Consider the following 6,309-nt stretch of genomic DNA (forward strand, 5'->3'; position numbering starts at 1 on the left):
TTTCGTGAGCTATCACTAGAATTTCTTCCCGTCGTTCTAACTGCTTTGTTCGAGCTTCTAAGAGTTCTTCCGTAGTTTTGATTTCCGTCCAATCAATTCCTAGATAGGTGTCCATCTCCAGATCAACTGGTAAAACTGCTTTTTGTCCAAAAACAAGCTCAAATGGCGAGTATCCTGTGGTCCGCTTTGTTGATATCCTGTCGGAAAAGAGCACTAAAGCCAGATATTCTCTCCATTTTCCTCCAGATTCGCCGCACATCTTGATCAAGGTGTCTTTAATTGGTCGGTGTCCTCTTTCGATCATTCCGTTGGCCTCAGGATAGTAAGGTGTAGGTGGTTTAAAATGTGCACCAATCTTTTCTACAGCTTTGATAAACTCATTCTTGAATTCAGGTCCATTGTCCGCAGTAACCGTCTTGATTGCCCCGTATCGATAAACCCATTCTTCCAAGAGAAACTTTGCGATTGTTGCAGATGTTAGCTTGACCAAAGGTGCTGCCTCCACCCATCCTGATAAGTCATCTCGAGCTACAAGTAGATATTTATATCTTCCAGCCTTGATGTGACAGACGTCCAGCGCTACTCGTCCGAATAAAGTGTTTTCTCCAGTTGGATTTCGAATTTCCCTAGGTACTAGTGGGTCTCTCTTTTGACAGGGTTCACAGCTTTGTACCCATAAACGGACCTTTTTCTTCAGACTTGGCCACCAAAATCGGCAGACTAGGCGTTGGTATGTTTCTTCACGTCCTCGATGACCAAGCTCCTCGTGAAACTTCCGTAAGAGTCTACTTTGATAAGATATGTTTGAGATTACTAGTTGCGCCATTGGAGAGTGTCTACGCATCAGTCGTCCATCTTGAATAAAGTAGTTGACTGATTTCCGCCTGAGTTTCTGAAATTCTTGAGGATCCAAGCTTTCAGGTTTACGTAACGTTTGCAAATAGTCCTTGAGATCTTTCCAAAATCCAGGCGCCTCCCATTCCAAAAGATGTGTAGAAGCTGAAATCATTTTGAACCAAGAGCAGGCTTTGATTACTGGTTCCTCTTCGTCGAAATCTTCCGCGTCCTCGTAGAATTCGTCTTCTTCATCACTTATTGGTCGTCTTGACAAGGCATCCGGCATAGTGAATGTTTTACCAGGTTGGTGAACCATGTCAAATGAGAAAAGCTGAATGAATGCTACCCATCTGGTCATAGGTGCATTTGGAAGGGATGGTGAGTTGATCATTTGGATTAAAGATTGTGCATCCACTTGCAACTCAAAGTGTTGACCCCACAGTAGTGTTTGTAGTTTCTTGAGGATCCTGGCTACGCCACAGAGTTCTAGCTTTGGCTGAGAATATTTTGACTCCACCGGTGAGAAGACAACTGATTCATAAAGGACTGGTCGAATGAGTCCTGTTTCTAGTTCTTGTTGAGAAAGTACTCCTCCTGCCGCAATGAAGCTGGAATCCACAGCTAAGATAATAAGTCCGGCATCTTCAGAATAGTCAAGGCTTTTCAAGGTGATATCTTCTCCAATGATTTCTTTGAGCCGGTTGAAAGCTTGATCACAGTCCTCGTCCCAGACCCATTTGATATCCTTTTGTGTGAGCTTCCTGAGAGGTGCAGCAATTTCTGACAGATTTTTGATAAAAATTCTGACATAGGTTACTATTCCCAGGAAGCCTCGAAGTTCTGTGACATTATTCGGAGTAGGCCAGGTTGAGATTTTGTTTTTCTTCTGGGATGACACACGCCTTCCTTCTCTGCAGACCACGTGTCCAACAATGTCCAAAGCAGGTACACAACACGCAAACTTCTTTCCTGAGATGGTAAGTCCTGCTTCTTCAATCCGAAATAAAACTCTTTCAAGAGTTTGAGCGTATTCCCAAATAAACCGCCGAATTCCCGGATTTTCTTCTAGTGTCTCATCATTGTATGTTGAAACAGGTCCTTTTATACCGCCATCGTCAATAAATACGCCTACGTGTTCGGGTATCTCGTCCTGGAGGATCCACATCATTTGAGCTTGGTAAACCGCCACAGAATTTGTTGCTCCTTGGGGAAGCCTGGTAAGTTGGAATCTTCCTAGTGGTGTATCAAAGGTGGTTAAGGGTCTTGACTCTGGGGCCAATTCTCTTTCGTCGTAGCCGCCCATGATATCGCCTAGTCCGTAACAGGCGCGCCCTGCAAAGGATTCCACAAATTCTTCTGTTGCAGGAGGTAGCCCAGCATCCTTGATGGTGACCTTGTTCATTTCTTGTAAGTCATGAACAATTCTTAGTTTTCCATCATGCTTGAGGACACAGAAAACTGGGCTGGAGTAGCTGGATGTTGATTGTTTGTAAAGTTTGTTTTGTATACGTTCCCGTACTTGCTCCACGTATTCGTCCTTAATTGCCGCAGGTATTGGAATTGGTTTTTTCTGCCAAGGTTGGTGATCCACTACTGGTATAATATACGGTAGACCATAGGAATGTTTCAAGAGTCCTCTCTCCTCCGGGGTGAATGCTATTGCTTTTTCCCGAATTACAATTAAGTGCTTGAAGAGCTTCAATTCTTCTTCCCAAAGCCATCCTTCTGGTCCAAAGTTGACTACCTTCAGGCGTTCTTCTGTAATCCTGGCGGTGGTTTTGAATTCAGGAGGATTTGGTGTGAGTGGTGTCTTGTACGGATCTCGTGAGAGTGGTGGTCGTTGAAGAGGTGGATTTAGCATTTGAGGAATGGGTTGGTTGATGGGCCGGATTTTCTTTGCCGCAGGCTTGTACTTGGTCATGCACCATAGGCTTCCGTCTTTCCAGCTCTGACATAATTTGGTTTGAACCGTTAATCCTAGGCCTTTTGCAAATAGACGTCCCATCTCTTGGTAGCTAATTGGTTTTGTTGGTCGAGATAATTGTACAGTATTGATAGATGAAATCGGTCCGGAGATCTTGGAAGTTTGAAATTTTTTATCGTGTTTTATCGTTTTCGTATTGGTAAGTCCAGTCGTGCTTGTTTTACAGATTTTTAATAGTAGAAGGAAAATAATCAATATGCTCTTTTTTAATAGCATAAATTTAAAGAAATATTTTTTAATTTGTTTTGGTAGTTTTTTGAATAAATCAAGAAAAAATGTTTTGAGCCAGTCTAGAAAACCCGGCGTTCGAGATATAACCCTCTCGACTAGCTTCAGTGAGTTATTCCCTAGGTGAACACCGGTGATCATAAAAAATGCTGAATAGATTTCTTCGTAAACATTTGATGTTCTTCATTATCCGCCTGGTTAGGAGTTGATCCAGTAAATGGCCTTATTATATTGGCACTAAGGTCCTTCCTGTTATCCCAGCCTCGTCCGTGACCAATCCTAGCTAGAGGTACAGATATTCTCCTGTTTTTAGTTCCTTGGAAAGAGAGTGTTTCACCGGTTTCGTGGTACTCCAAAGTGCAGTTGTAGTCGAAAAGAAAAGGTCGTCCTAGAATACAGTCCTGTGCTTTTGGCGAAACAAAAAGATGGGCTGGTCCGGAAAATCGTCCGATTCCAACTGGACAGTTTTCAGCTACACCAGTTATATCACACCTAGCTCCGCCCACTCCTTTCATAGGTATGTTGACTGATACTATTTCTAGGTCCCAGTCATCTGCTACAGTTTGAGGCATGACATTAACCATGGATCCGGAATCAACCATAAAGTCAACCTTAGCTCCCCCAATTTCGGCTGTTACGTATCCTAAGGCGCAGCTATAGTAGCAAGGGTCTGATGGATCTTCTTCTTGTGGAGGGTTGGCCATTGCCGCAGCAACCTTGGTAGTTTCCATAGCCATGTAAGTTGTTGTATTCTTCCCTTGGAGACGTCCTTGTAGCTTAGCAATGATTTGCTCCGTATAAGATGGCGAAATAGCTGTGAGTTGAGCAAATGTTGTTGGGATTTTAACGTGATCTAAATCCTGTAGCAAGGCGTTCTCTGGTGAATCCTTCTTGGTAACAGGTGGGGTTTGGGCTCGGCTCCAAACTTTCTCTGGCGCTCTTCTGGGAGTTTCCTTTTGAGTAAGGTCGGCTATTTCGTCTTCTTGATCCACATCCATATCGTCTTTTTCAGGTTCCTGGATCCTAACATTACGACGTCCTTTCTGGGCTTCAGATCGAGTAATTGCGTGAGTTTTTAGGTAGTTCTCGGCTCCAAGTTGAGGTGGTTGCCAGTCAATGGTCTGTGCTGAAGTTTGCACAACTGGACCATTCCCTGTTGAGGCATTTCCAGTTTGTCGTGATTCTGCCAGATTCCTTATTGCGTCTTGCATTTGAGGGTCCGCCGAAGCTGTCGCCACTACCGATCGTATAGGTCTAGAAGATACCCAAGGTATTTGTTGTCCGTTTGGCAAGAAGTAATCCTTGCCCCTGCGAATCACTAATCCTTGGCGTTCATCCTTAGCTAGATCGGGGCATTTAAAGGTTGTATGCCCATCCCGTAGACAATAGTAGCAAATCTTGCTTTCGTATAATGGAGTTGCTGGTCGAGTATTTCCGCGGGCGAATTCAGGTTTGTTGGAAGATCCAGGTTGATTGTAGGAGACAGGTAGAACACTTCTCAATTGTTGTTTAAGAGCAGCAAGTTCTTGCATTACTTCATCCATTTTGTTATCAACCACCTTAGCAGTAGGAGCTTCCGCAATCATTCGGTCTCGTCGTTGACTATCTCCTTTCTTTGCGTCTAGAGATTTCTGCATTACTTGGTTTGATTCGGAAAAGCTTGAGAAGTTAACGTATCCTTCATCGATTCGGATTTCAGTTTCTGCCGCTGCCACAAGATCATCCCATTTGGGTGCCTTGTTGCTTCCGTCCTTGGCTTTTGGGAGTTGCCCTTTGTTGACTAGGGTTCGTTTAATGCTTCTTTGACTTTCGTTCGAAAAGGCACTCAAGAATAACAGGGCCGCGTCCTCCTCCTTGCTAATATGATCATTCTTGACAAGGTACTTGAGGATTGAGGTGAATTTCCCAAGGTAAGATTTGTAGTCTCGGTAGTTTGTAATCCCGCTCTTGGCTTGTTGTTTAGCTAATTTGATTAGGTCGTCCGTGGTGTACATAATGGTGTTATCTAAGTCCCCCCACGTTTTGACCATTTCTTTTCGTAATTTTTTCCAGTCGCAGTCGTTGTATCCGTCCATCTCCTCGAGTTCGCTCTTGAGTTCCTCCGTCCGCACAAATCGTCCAATCTGAAGCGCCTTATCGTAATCCGTCGCTTGGAAAGCATTGGCCGTTCTTTCGAAACGTTTTAAGAACTTCATGAATTGGTTGCCATCATAGAAGAGACCAGGTTCCTTAATAATGACCGGTTTGACTTGTTGGACCGCTGGTGGTTGGTAGTACTGCGGATAAAAAGCTTGTGGATGCTGAATAGGTGGTTGCTGAAACGGTGGAGGTGGGACCGGTTGTTGTCGTTGTTGAAATTGAGGTTGATACATAGGTTCTCGAATATTTTCCGTGTTGTGGATTCCGTACCCGGATATAGGTTGACGTGGAGTATTGTTACGTTGCGGTAAGTTAGTGTTTTGAGGAGTTTCGTCTGAATCTGACAATTCATCTTCATATTGGTCTCTGAGTTGAAGGTCGATTCCCTTTCCTTTGTCTTTTCTGGGTGGTGCAGGTGGATTCGTCGTATCCGTATTCCAATTCAAGGCTGAAGTTCCGGCCACAGGTCTGTTCCTAAAAGGGGTCGATGGAGGAGCGAATCCATTTTCCAAATCTGGTGCGCTGAACGGTAAACTCATGTTGTCTTGTTGATTCCTAGTTTTGTAATATCACGATCTGTTGATAACTGTTTTTACTGTGCTCTGAAAAAGTAACAATAATATCTGGTCTCTGGTCTCTTTACCAGGGCAAATTGGGGGTTATTTCTTATATTTTGATATCAAAAATTACTTAACAATCTGGGAAGTACTGTTCAACAGTCTACCAATTTATCCAAATTCCTAGGGTCGTTCTGCCCGTCTTTTGGTTTAATAAATCAGGCTGCTCCTTCTAGTAGTTCCAAAGTTCTCTTCAACAGACCCCTAACTTATCCAGATTCCTAAGGTCTTTCTGCCCGTCTCCTGGTTTAATAAGTTATGCTGCTTCTTCAAGATCCTCGTCTCAGAGTGGTCGTAACGTTTCTTTTCAGAGGTACGTAATTCGTTTCGTAAGATGGTGTCTAATATTTGACTAGTTGTCCAACAGAATAACTGAATATGCCGTCGAGTTCGTAGATTTTGTGGATGAATTTGATCCTTTCGCCGCTAGAAGTCGTTTTCCTTTGACGTTATTTCGAGTCGTTGAAATCGGTAATACGGTGTTGATCGAAAAAGGTTATCCTA

Source organism: Puccinia triticina, chromosome 9A (genome assembly GCF_026914185.1).
Source record: "Puccinia triticina chromosome 9A, complete sequence".
Classification (NCBI taxonomy): domain Eukaryota; kingdom Fungi; phylum Basidiomycota; class Pucciniomycetes; order Pucciniales; family Pucciniaceae; genus Puccinia; species Puccinia triticina.